A 13025-nucleotide genomic window follows, 5' to 3' on the forward strand; every position below is an offset into this window, starting at 1 on the left:
CCACAGGAGGTCCATTTTGAGTCCCAAATGCCATTTAGAAGGCCTAGGAAAAGATGAGCTTCATATCCTTTCTCTCTTCCTTGCCCTTTAATGTCCCACTTATATTTTTCCCTTTGGCTGTGACCGAAAATTTGGAGGAGTACAGCTAGGCCACCCGTCATCATTTTTGTCTTCTCATTGGCTTGATCTACATATTTTTATTATTTTTGTTTTTGTTTTTGTTTGGTTTAGCATCTGAATGTTCTTCTTACCTACCTGTAGAGGTCAGTTTGGGCTAAGTAATTTACTTGCATTATTTCATTTGCTGTTCATGACAGTCCCTAAGGAAAGTGAGGCTTAGAGAAATTTAGAAAGTTAACGAAGCGGGGGTTTTAACCAAGGAGGTCAGACTTCAGAACACTTGGCTCAAGTGTCAGTTGAATGGAAGCAAACACTGCATATCATTTCTCTAACATGAATGGATTTATTACAATACTTTCCACCACTTAAGGGATGAAGTGATTGGCACAAGAGTACTGAAATGGACATAGTAGTCTAGAATTGGGTTCTAAATGTTGGGTTCCTATATCCAGAAAGCAGATGAGTCCTACTGACTGCAAAAGCAGGCACACACACACACACACACACACACACACACACACACACACACCAAAAAACCACAGTGTATCTTCGCCTTTATGTGGAAGATCCACTTATGTTTGGTTTCCTTCTTTGGGACCTATTAGTAAGTCCTCTTGTCCTGTAATCTCTGACAGTAGCTGTGTGATCAGGGAATAGTTGTTTTACAGGACCTTGAACCACGTTGCAGGTTGACACAAGGAGTGGACACAAGCTATTCTGTTTGTAGTTCCCCACTGGGACTATGCTTGACTTGGGAGTCAGGAGACTTCTGATGAATCTGGAAAAGTAGGAAAGCCTTCATTGATTTCAGAGAATTAAAAAAAAAATCTCTTATATCATGGAATATAGCATACTAATTACGAGCATAAGGCTTTGGAAGCAAACATAAGATCCAGTCTGAACCTTGGCTTGGCATCTTAGTCATGTGTGATTTTAGGTACATTCTATACCTTGGTTCTGCCATCCATTAAATGGAGATAAAAATTCTAAATGTCTCTAGAGATACTGTGAGGATTAAATGAGATAATGCATAATAAGATGCTTAGCCCAGTGCTGGGAATGTAGTAAATGCTCAAATAGTATTAACTATGATTATGTGTCTGTTTTCCTTGGTCACTATTGAATTTTGCTATTGGTGATGTAAGGGTCTGATAAGAAAGGCTATTTCAAGCTTTTTAAAGGGGTACATAGGGACCAATCTGACGGGCAGTGCGAATCAATGCAAGGGACTTAGGGTCATATGAGATAGCCAGAGGATGCTGGGAGAAAGGATGCTTCATAAAGAATTTCTATCAGCAAGGCTGTACCTTGCTACTAGGTCTGGTACAGAAATGGCCCCAGGTCATTTCCAAATTTGAAAGGAACTAGGATTGGGAGCATCTAGGCCTATCAGAGATGTATGAATACTAGCCTAGGAGGTGGGCATTACTCTGGCTGGGGAGTCTGAATTTCAGGTGAATGCATCCAGAAAAAACACAAAGTAATAAGTCAGAAACTGGACAGAAGCAGAAATGAACACAAGGTATAGATACAGATACACACACTAAAATAAGACTTCACATTTGTATTATTTGTTATGGTTTATGAAATGTTTTCATATTCATTACCATTATGCAGAGTATAACAGCCTTAAGTCATTAGCTGGGTGAAGAGAAACCTTGCAGTCTGAAGAGAAAGCCATGGCTTTTAGGAACTAAGAGATCCATAAAAACAAAGGATAGGTGAGGAAGGCAGGGGACCAGACGTGGAACGTCAACACCAGTAAGGTTACATTTAAGCAGATTATATTATCTTGCTGAGCCTCAGTTTCCTTTCTTGCTAAATGAGAATAAATATGGTATCTGCCTTACCAGGTTGTCATTAAGACGGAATGAAGCAATGAATGCAAAATGCTTAATGCTAAGTAAGTTCTTACATAGTTGTGAGCTGGTCAATGGTAAGGAGTGTCTGGGATATTTAGTGAGGACAGTTACCTGGGAACGGATTTTGAGGGCAATGAAGAAAAGAGAAGTTAGGGGAAGAAAGGTGAACAAAAAGAGTTGTCCTGCTTGGTATTTTTGGGCTAATTTTGAAATTAATAAAGCTAGAAGTAGGACTGTCAGTGTTTCTTCTCTTGTACCAGTCTTACTTTCTAATTTCTGGGCCTAAATATGAGACCTCTGTACCCCCATGACCATGTCTGGCACACCAGACATCCATCTGGCCTCACTTTGTCTCAGTGAATTCCTAATGCAAAACACCATGTTCTTGGTGTGAGATCCTGGGCCTTGGCAAAGGATTAAGCTGAAACATCCTGTCCCTCTAGTTCAGAGAGGAGAAGATCTTTCTGCACATTTCTAAAGAAGTTGGCAGTGCTTTTTGGAAATACTGCTGAGAGGCCAAAGCTTTGGCCAGGTCTGGGAGCTTGCACTGAAAGTTTCCTTGTAGAGTAAGAGTTTACCCGTGATTCTAGGTCTTAATAGATCTCTGGTAAGGTATCTCCATCTCTTAGGTGACACGTTCACTAGTAGTGTTCTCAGCAACTTCTGATTGTGATTATCATCAGAATGCCCTTGGCTACCCCTTCCCTACTTCTGCCTCTAGGACTCTCCTTGAGATTAGACTGTTTTCTTCTTAACTCACTGTCTTTCAATCTGTTTGTTCTACCCATCCACTCATCCACCAACCCATCCATCCACCCATCCATCCATCCATCCATCCGTCCAACCATCCATTGAACACTTCAATTAACATTAATGCTTACTTTATTAATTTTCACCCTGGTTCTGAAAAAGTCTTCATTGTGGATTCCATTACTAAGGTATATGGCTTGGCATCTTCCCTGATTTTTTGTTATCTTCTAACTTCTTTCAACTTAATAGATTTCTGGATCTCATCAACTTGCTCTTCTCATGTCTTGTGGTTATATCTAGGTTGATAGTCTCATACTAGTACCCTTAATTTTCAGTGGTGAGGCTTCTAGAAGCTTGAATGAAGTATTGGATTTTGGAAGTATGTTGAATTCCTCTTTGTTTTAAGTGAAAGAAACAAGCAGCTTGCTTTTCCAGTCTTCAGAATGGGGTCTGAGAGTTGGAGCTTGGTTGGCCTGGTCATTGCTATCAATTGGGAGGTGAGAAAAAAAAATGCTGAAGACTTCTTATTAATTGCACATTTCTGGGCTCCTTCCCACAATCACCAAACTGTAATACTCTCTTCAAAGGAACTAATTTCCTTTGTGGGGAAAGCAAAGTGATCAAACAAGATGCTGAAAATGCCAGTCATTTTAGTTAATCTATCACTTATACTGTCTATAGGATAGATGCTGATGAATTTTTACATCCATGACTCCCGCATCACCAGATCCTGTCATCAGGGACCAGGGTAGAAACTTGATTTCTTGAAATCCAAGTCACCTTTTTTTTTAATTGTTAGATCTAACTTTATTTGTGTCCAGGAACCTGGGATGATAAGATTGTTAGCCATTGATTCTTACCTCATCCCATAGTTCCTTTTCTTTAAAAAATCTCAACTATGTGGTCACTATAAGATGTCTAATTTTGGGAATCTCTTCATTTTTGACCATACCTTACACCATCACTGACTTGGTTAAATTCAGGCCTCTGTGGAGAGTAAAGTCTCTTACTATACAAAATCATCCAGTTCTAGTCTGATCAGCACCTCTTGACAGGGCTTGGACCAAAACCTCAGTGTGGCCTTCCCACCTGTTCCCTGGTTTTCTTGCTCCATTTGTGGTTCTCATAAAGACGGTAAGCAATTAGGCTGTTCAGTTGTAGCACATGGTAGTGTAAAATTATGGAATTTAGGATTTTAATGAGTTCAGGTGCCATACAAAAGAACTCCCCTACTCCTACCCCCTCCCCTTGTCCATAAAATTATATGGCTTTAGAATTGGGGCTTTATGCAGCCTGGACTAAGCCATTTTATTTAAAGAAAAAAATAGACCAGGAGAAAAAAAAAGAACCAACACAATTATATGCAGATTTCTTCATAAATCAGGCACTGCAGCAGCTGTGCGGCACATGTTGGCGATCCTGAGTTTGTTGCTGGAACTTGAAAGATAAACATGAACCTGTTTCCACAGAGGAAAATCTGTTCACAGCAAGGAGCTGACCCTGTTCTTTAAACAAGGATGATGGTGTGGCAGCCTGCTGTGCCCTGCTCTGTGTTGCTGTTTGGTGGTGAGGGTCACATAAAGAAGAGACCAAAGAATGAGAAGTGATTTACCTAGGGCAAAAGGAATCAGCAACAGACCCCGAAGAGTAGGCAGAACTTGACTCTTCCACCCAACATTCTCGGGCCCAATTAGCTAGGTCATTGGAGCAGGCCAGATTTTTCATATGTATTTTCAGAGGTGAAAGATCTTTTGCCCTAGAGCTACATAATGTAGAAAAAGGGTATGCAATTTATAATGAAATAGTAGTTCTGAGACTTATCTCCTTTTAAATATATGTACATGTCCCCAGAGCTCCCGCCAAGCCCTGTGCTTGCCCTAGGTGTGTGGAGAAGGGAAGGACAAACAGAGGGGATCCATCTGTTTTAGGATTCACTGTGCAAGGCTGATTGCTTTTTCTCTGGCTTAGTGCCAATAGTAACTCATTGTAAGGTCCAGCTGTTGCCAGCCGTTTCCTTGGTCCAGGTATTCCTTTGGGAATGGAATGTAGTGCAACATATTTCTTAGCTGGCTTTTTGTGGGAATGGGTCCCTCAGCTCAACCTGCCTCTGTCTGCTTCAAATGAAAGGAGTAGCATTGTAGGTAATGGTGAGGGTCACTTTGTGACAATATGGTGGAGATTGATACTCACATCTGTGAGGTCAGTTAATTAACTGGGACTAATGGTGATGTAAACTGCCCGAAGCAGATGTGGCTAACCTCCTTTCTTCTGCTGCTAAATAAAAGGAGAAAGTTTGGAAGAGAGTCTGATCATCTCCTTTCCCCCCTATTTTCCCCCTACAACTATGTCTTGGTGCTGCGTTTGAGAAGAGTTAATAATACAGGGACCCTTGAGAGAATTTCAGGCTAAAAGTATTGTTGGGTGGGTCTGTGCCTTTCAAGAATTTTATCCCAGCATGGTTTTCTACATTAGGCACTGGCCAAATGAAAAGGTCTGTTGGCACTAGATGATTTTCTCAACCTGGAAAAATGTTAATGATCTCAGAAGCATGACTTTTTGTCCTTTCTGATGACTACTGTTCAATCTGTCACCCCAAGCCTCTAAAGGAAAACTCATATACTCAAGACACAAATACACACACACACACTCACACACATGATGCTTCATTATTAATAAATGAATGGAGCTATTTGTTATTTATTATTTAAACCTTCAATACTGGCTGGCCTGAGTGATACATGAAATATAGGCAAGTAATTTATTTATTAGAGAAAATAATGATTTTTTCCCCCACAGCATAACCCCCTCTGACCCAAAACAGCAAGAGCTTTATCAAATACAAATACGATGGCTTGTAATTTTAGAGTCTTCCAGAGCATTGTAACTGACAACCTTTTTAACATAAGTACATTGAACAAATAATTTATAGATGTATTCTGGGAATATTTTAGGGTATTTTATTACTACTTCTGAAAGCTTGGCATGTTATCGATTTTGGCATATTAATATAACCTAAAAGGGAGGGCACATGCTCAGCTCCTAATCCACATCAGCTTTGATGGCAAACAATATATTTTACTGAAGGGAGCCTTGAACCAAAGCAGTAGAGGTTAACAATTACACATCATAGCCAAAAGTTTAAGATAATGAATTTCACTCATTACAGAACTTCCATTTTGGGGACTGAAACAAATTTTGCATACTTAGGGTCTCATCCAAATTTCTCAACCACCATTTGTCAGCATGAGCTTTCCTTTCCTTACGCCTGTTTCTCTCTTGCCACTTCCTTAGGATTCATGAAGCCTACTTCCTGCTGAAAGGACCACTGTTACCCTTTTCCAAAAACGTATTTTTAGAATGGGTTTTGGGAGTTCATTTAAAAGAGGTTACTTTGTCCCTCCTTGTATCACTTGCTTCTTTTAGGTGGTTTCTAGGTGATGAAGGCTTAAGTTATCGACATCTTGTTCATATTTGGTATTTTTAAGTACTTATCTACTTGTTACATTTAGACCCAGAGCTTTATTTCACACACATTATTTTCCAAATTTCTGACCCCAGCATGGAGGCTCCTCCTTAATTTGTCCTCACTGTCTTCAGTCCTCAGTTAAAACTCGATGCATGTGCCAAGCTAGCCTCTTGCTGTCTTTGAGCCCACCCCTCCCCCCATCATTCCTGCCTTTATACCTTTGATGCTGTGCTCTTCTCTTGTCTGCCATCTCATCTTTTTTGTGTGTGAAGATTTTCCTGACCCCTCCGATAATTATCTTCTCCTTCTCTGAACCTCTGTACAACTCGGCAGCTCTCCCTTATGATTTAGCACTTTACTATGAGTAGCCTTGAATTAGTCCTAGTATCTCTTTCACATGTATCATTTATCCTGGATTGACTATGAGTAATTTGAGGGAAGGAATCATATAGGTTCCGTTTTCATTGTAGCTGCACATCACTCAGGATACAGCTAAGCAGATATTGGCAGCTCAGTCCATATTATATTCAGCAGACACCAAGTTTAATTTATACTGAAATCTAAGAAGAATCAACAACAATTTTCAAAGTATAGCTCAGCCTGTCTCCCTCTAGTCATTCAAAAGTTACAGTATGATTGGATATTCTACAAAATTTTGGTGGGCACAGTTATTGGGGATGCACTTTCTTTGCCTTTATTATTATTCTTAATGTGAAAATATTATAAATATAATAAATGCTGTTAGAAGGGCTTGAAAATCTGGCAAAGCTAAAAGAAGAAAATGAAATAATCTCCCATAATCCCTTCACCTATAGCAAGCACTAATACCTTGGTATCTACCCTTCCAGACTATTTTGTGTGGTATATGTATGTATACACACAATTTCACATATGTTGGTATTATCAGATATGTTTCACATATGTTGCTTCATTCATTCCTTTGGATAAATTATCAGAAATAATTTGCTGGGACAAAAGGATATCTGTAACGTATAAAGATAAGCATGTGCACCCATGCATGCGTGCGTGTGTGTGTGTGTGTGTGTGTGTGTATGTGTGTGTATGTAGGTACCTTAAAAAGGCATCATACACTATGCAGTCTTTTGTAACCTGTTTTTCTACATGTCAGTAATGTAGCTTTCATGACTGCATAGCAAGTCATTGTCCCCTAACTTATTTAACCAATTAATTGTTATTGAGCTTTTAGGGTTTTTAACTTTATACTTCCAAAAACAGTGCTGCAAATGAGCTTTCTTGTAGGTAAATATTTGTGCATATTTTCCATGATTTCCTCAGGATAGATGCCCAGAAGTGGAATTTCCAGGGCAAAGGGACATGCATATTTTTAAGACACCTATGACACATTGCCAAACTGTCTTCAGAAAAGTGGCATTCACTTACGGTACTACAGGTGGTAATTAAGATGGTCCTTTTCCCATCCCTGACATTTCAAAGGTATTGCAATGGAACATGAAGAGCCACCATTGGGAGAGGACGGTAGGGTTTACAGTGAGGGAAGTGAACAGCTGCCAATGTGTTGCCATTGCAGCTTCCTAAAAGACAGACCTGAGATGCCACTCATTTGCTTAATTAAAATTCCTGTTTGCCTCCGATCCCTGAGGAATCAAGTTCTAATCCCTTGGTTGGGCCTTTTGTGATCTGTCCTCAAAGTTTGGCTGAGCTCTGCTGACCCCTGTTCTCCCACATCCATGCACTTTAAGCTCCTCCTGTGCTAAGAACCTTATCTTGTCCAGAATAGACCCTCCCCTCTTACACCTTTCTAGCTTTGTACCCAGGGACAATGCTCATCTATACAGAATCATCTGTTATAGCTATGGATTAATCATAGTTCAAGTAATAATGGCCAGTGCACTTGTCAAAAAAGGAAAGTAAGTATGAGTTGGTCAAAACTCTGTGTTACAAAATGTCAATGGTTTATTGTCACATAAATAACATAGTTTAATATTCCTTCTTTGCTAAGAAATGTGTTATGTGCTTTCCTTGGATTATCATTTTTGGCTATGTTATCATTCCATATTTTAGATTAGGAAACTGAGAAAATTTCAGAAAACTTAAGTAACTTGTCCAAGGACATGAATAGAAAGTGGTGAGTTGGGATTTGAAACCTGAAAATAATGGTAGTAATACTGATAATGATACTGTTAACTGTACCACATAATGCCGTCCACCAGAGATGCCTCATTGGGTCTCTTGACAGCCTGCTGCATTCATGCCAGGATAAAGGGGTGTCTGCTGGCTTACAAAAAGACAAGGGCCCTGATGTATCTTTGCAATCCAAAATTAAACAGTATATAGTTCAGGTTTTCAAGTGAAAAGTTAAAATATCTAGTGGAAACTTTATCTTATCCATGTAGATCAGGGTTTCTTAATAGCCACACTATTGACATTTATAACTAAAGCATTCTTTGTTGTGGGGGAGCTGTGCTTTCCCTCCCCTGCCCCAAGTTGTGACAACCAGAAATATCTCCAGACATTGTAAATATATCCTAGCAGAGGCAGGCACATTCCCAGGGAACCACTGGCATAACTGGAAAAATGCAGTGGACTTTTGTCCTTATTTTTGGCTGGTCCTCTGAACCCTTTTCCTGTTATTCTGGAATCCTCACCTTATGAGATGAGACATTTCTGGTTGTCACAACTGGGGGTTAGAGGGTGCTATTGGGATCCAGTGTTGCTACTGGGTAGAGCTACAATGCACAGCATAGCCCCTGACTATGAAGAAGACTGCACCCCCAAAATATCAAGAGCTCCTTTACCTTTGTAAGCCCTTCTGACAGATTTCTTTATTTTCGACTTAAGCTAGTTCAGTAACTGGAAACTGACAAACAGTCTCATGGCATGCCCATCTTCAGAGTCTGAAAAAATCCGGAAGCCCTTTAAGAATTACTTTGTACCTGGCATTGTTTGTTTAGTCTTGTCATAAATAGTTATTAAGCATCTTTTATGTGCCAAGCACTGTGCTAGGTGCCGGGGATATAATTGCTTAGCAGACAAGGTTATTTCTCTCCTGGCCAAACAGATAGCCAAAGAGTAAGAGGGGAAGGGTGGGAGGGGCACAGTATCAGGGGGTACTTACACAGTTTGGAGGCAATGTTCCTGTCAGAAACCCCAGAGGAAATGGTAATTAAACTGAGGTCTGAAAGAGGAGGAGAAGTAATCCAGGAAAGAGGATGAGGAAGGATGTCCTGTGCAGAAAGAACAAAATTAGGAGGAGAGGGGGAACAGGAAGAAGAGGGAAATGCTGGGTGTGAGGGAGAAAAAGAGAGCCAAGAGAGGAGAAGTGGGGGGTGGGAAGGCAGAGGGAGAGAGAAGGACAGGGATATGGACAGGGATGGAAGCTGGGAGAGAGACTAAGAGAGGGAGGTCTCCAAGGAGAAAGATCCGAGTAAAACAAACTGGAGTGGCTGAAGCAGGATTTCTTTGCATTCTCCATAGCTCCGGAACCGCCAGGGGAGGTCTCTGAGTTATAATTCCCATAGACTATACATGGGACCCTCAAGCAACCTGCCTTGAGGGCCACCGGTCCCCTGCTGTGGCAGTGCAACTTGAGAATAATGTCTGGTGCTTGGGGCTGAGAAGGGAGGGAGGAGATTAATATAGACATTTATTTATTTTTCATTTTGCATTTAGCTTGGTGTGGGCTGACTGCTTTTCAGGATCTGATTATTCCCTCCCTGAGGGTCCTGTGGTCAGATGCCAGCTGTGAGGATCTGTTACCATGGGTGACATTTTCATCCAATGGGGGATCGTGCAGCTTGTTTGCAGAGTGGCAGATGGAGCAGCTAATCGATACAGTCTGGGGAGGGGTGGGCGTCCCTGCCCCCAGTGGCCCTGCCACACAATGAGAGCCGGTCCCCAGGGGCTTGTGGAACACACGCCAGTGACTGGGCCTTTGATTGGAAAAGACCTCACTCACTAGGGGTTCTGGCCCCAAACAATGCCTTGTTCTTTACTAAGGTGGCCTCCACACTTCCAGGATTTTTACAGCCCCAGGCTCAGGCAACACTCCTGGGAAAAACGACTGCCAAACCCTTCTCAGCTCTGTGTGGATGATACTGAGTATTCCATCCCAGTCAAACTCAGCAGGCATTTGTAAGCATCATCTATGTTCAAGCAGTATCCTGAGTTGGGGGAAAGAACAAGGTAACGTCCTGCCTTCAAGGACCTTAGGATGTAATTAGGAGCTTTCAGTCTGGCTATGGAATAGCCGGAAGCCACTCAGTCATCCATCCAACTCATTTATTGAATAACCTGCTCTGTGTTGGAGGCTGGGATACAAAGATGGGCAAGATGTGGTTGGTGCCCCCAGTACCATATTTAACTCTATATGCCATGGAAAAATAGAAATAGCTAGGGCTTACTGAGTCCTTTTTCTGCATTGTCTCATGAAATGCCTATAACTCTAAGAGGTAGATACCAATATTGTCCCCATTTTGGTCCTCCCCCTCAGGGATTCCAATAATTCTGACGTTGGAACGTTTCATGGCGTCATTTATTTCCCTAATTCTGTTTTCGTGGCTTCTAAGCTGTTTGTTCCAGGCTTCCTCCTGACCCTTTTTCTCTATCTGTTTGTCCTTCAGATCACTAATTCTATCTTCTACCTCAGTTACCCTAGCTTTTAGAGAATTTAGATAAGATTGGAACTCATTGAGAACGTTGTGAACATCATCCCTGCTGGCTTTCACTTCTGCCCTAATCAATTCCATTTTGTCATCCATGGCTTTCTCCAACCTAGCTATTGCCTGGATAATTGTCAGCCTGAATTCCCTTTCCGACATACTGTCTATGTCCATACCCAATAGCTCTGATGCAGAAGGCCCAGTCTCTGAATTTTTCTTCTTCTTCTTCTTCTTTTTTTTTTTTTTTGAATTTTTCTTCTGTTGGACATTCCTCCTCCTAGTCATTTTGGTGAGAGATGGCTGAACGGATGTGTAGCTGAATGTATCGACTGTGGTGCAGGCAAGGTGCACTCTGGAACGCTTCTGCCCACTGACGTCTTCTGCCCCCATAGAGATCCAGAAGTGTATAATTCTAATCTCAAGCTGATTTCATGGGTGATCAGAGTTTGTTGGTAGGTAATCAGCTCACTTTAGGGGACGGGTTGAAACGGCGCCTCCTCCTACTTCTGCCCCATCTTGTCTTCTCCTCAATATTGTCCCCATTTTTGGATGTGGAAACTGAGATCTAGAGTAGAGCAGTGACTTGTATTGATCTACACTTTAGAACTATTTCCACTGATGTTGCAAGTGTTTTAGCACTTGAAATTCATACCCACACATACATATACATGTACATATATACATGTAAATTCTCTTTTGGGAAAATATACCAAATGTCTAATAATATGTCTATTATGTTACAAAACAAAATTTAACGGAGTGAATTTTGAAGATCTTATTGGTTTTTTCAACAATTCTAAATCAGGCAGCATCCACTCTAGAAGGTAGACAGGGACTCTGAGGAGCTGTACAAAATGAAAGACTTTTATAGGCAAAAGGGAGCAGGAACAAGGACGTTGTATTGGGCAAAAAACCAGATTGGTTATTGCAAAGTAACTTTCCTTTAGGGGAAGGCAGATTACCTAGCTAGTGCTGATTGGGCAATTCCTGATTGACTGTTTTAAGGTTCCATCTCTGGGAGAGCTGAAACTTTAATTAAATCTTGGTTTGGTGAGATGGGGCTTAGCATAAGTGACTCCATTTTGGACATGTTTTCTTGTCTATTATTCTTATTATTATATTATTTTTTAGGGAGAGTATGAGCAGGCAGGGGTAGAGGGAGAGGAAGAGAGAGAATCTCAAGCACTGTATGTAACACCCAGAGCAGAGCCTGACCCAGGGCTCCATCTCACAATCCTGCAATCAGGCATGACTTACGCCAAAATCAAGAGTCAGATGCTTAACTGATTGAGTCACCCAAGTGCCCCATGTTGTCTCACTTTTAACAATTATTTTGCATTACTTAAGATCAGGTGGTAAGAAAAACTTCATTCCTTGATCTCTTAATCCCTGTGGATAAAGAGTCATCAAACCTGGGACTTTGTACTTCTGAGTGATGTGGGACTAGGCTGTTCATCAAACTGAACCTCAACTTTCTCATCCTCAAGTAGAAATGTTAAGGTTGACCTTGTGTGTACCTTAGCAGGGTTTTCTGATAACCAAATGAAAATCATAATAATGTAATCAATGAACCCAAAATGGTAACCCCTATGATAATCAGGAATCTCCTGGGCTTTATAGATGAAGTTGTGGTGCTCTTCCCAGCCTTTCTTGCCATTACCATTTCTGTTGTTTTGGTTGAGAAGCTGGCACATGAAAAGTTTCTAGAACTGGGAGGGTAGTTCACCAAATAAACAAGGAGACTACTCTTCACTCTCTCTGCTCTTGCAAGAAAAACATGAAACAAAGCACAGCCAAGTTTTCATCATCTCCCTCCTTCCTCTCTACTTTGATACAGGTTTCTCAAGTCTTATCACATGCCTGCTTCTTCCTCACCCCACCCCCACCCCAAATTGGTAATTCATTTCTTTTAAGCCACTACACATATAAGCATCACTATTTTAATTAACGAGAAGCAAACAGAAGTAAGGAGCTAGAAGGCACAGCAAGAGAGCCCACCACTTGCGTGCTTTAATTATTCATCGTGGTAAATAAAATTAAATATTTTCCCAGCAATCCAGAGCAGTATCTGAAGTAATTACACTGTCAAATTCATCAAAAATTCTCTCATCAAAATAAGAACCTTGATATCATTTAATAATTTATAATACAAATGCACAGAAATTCTAAAATATTATAAATAGAAAA

At 40.8% G+C, this 13025-nt stretch overlaps 1 long non-coding RNA gene across 1 annotated transcript in view; it reads left to right on the top strand.

The window, feature by feature from the left end:
* The window catches only part of LOC116864252, a 120411-nt gene that overhangs the window by 52901 nt on the left and 54485 nt on the right, over positions 1 to 13025 (top strand). The window lies entirely within an intron of this gene.

This window comes from Lontra canadensis, unplaced genomic scaffold (genome assembly GCF_010015895.1).
Source record: "Lontra canadensis isolate GAN:19392208 unplaced genomic scaffold, GSC_riverotter_1.0 scaffold5, whole genome shotgun sequence".
Lineage (NCBI taxonomy): Eukaryota > Metazoa > Chordata > Mammalia > Carnivora > Mustelidae > Lontra > Lontra canadensis.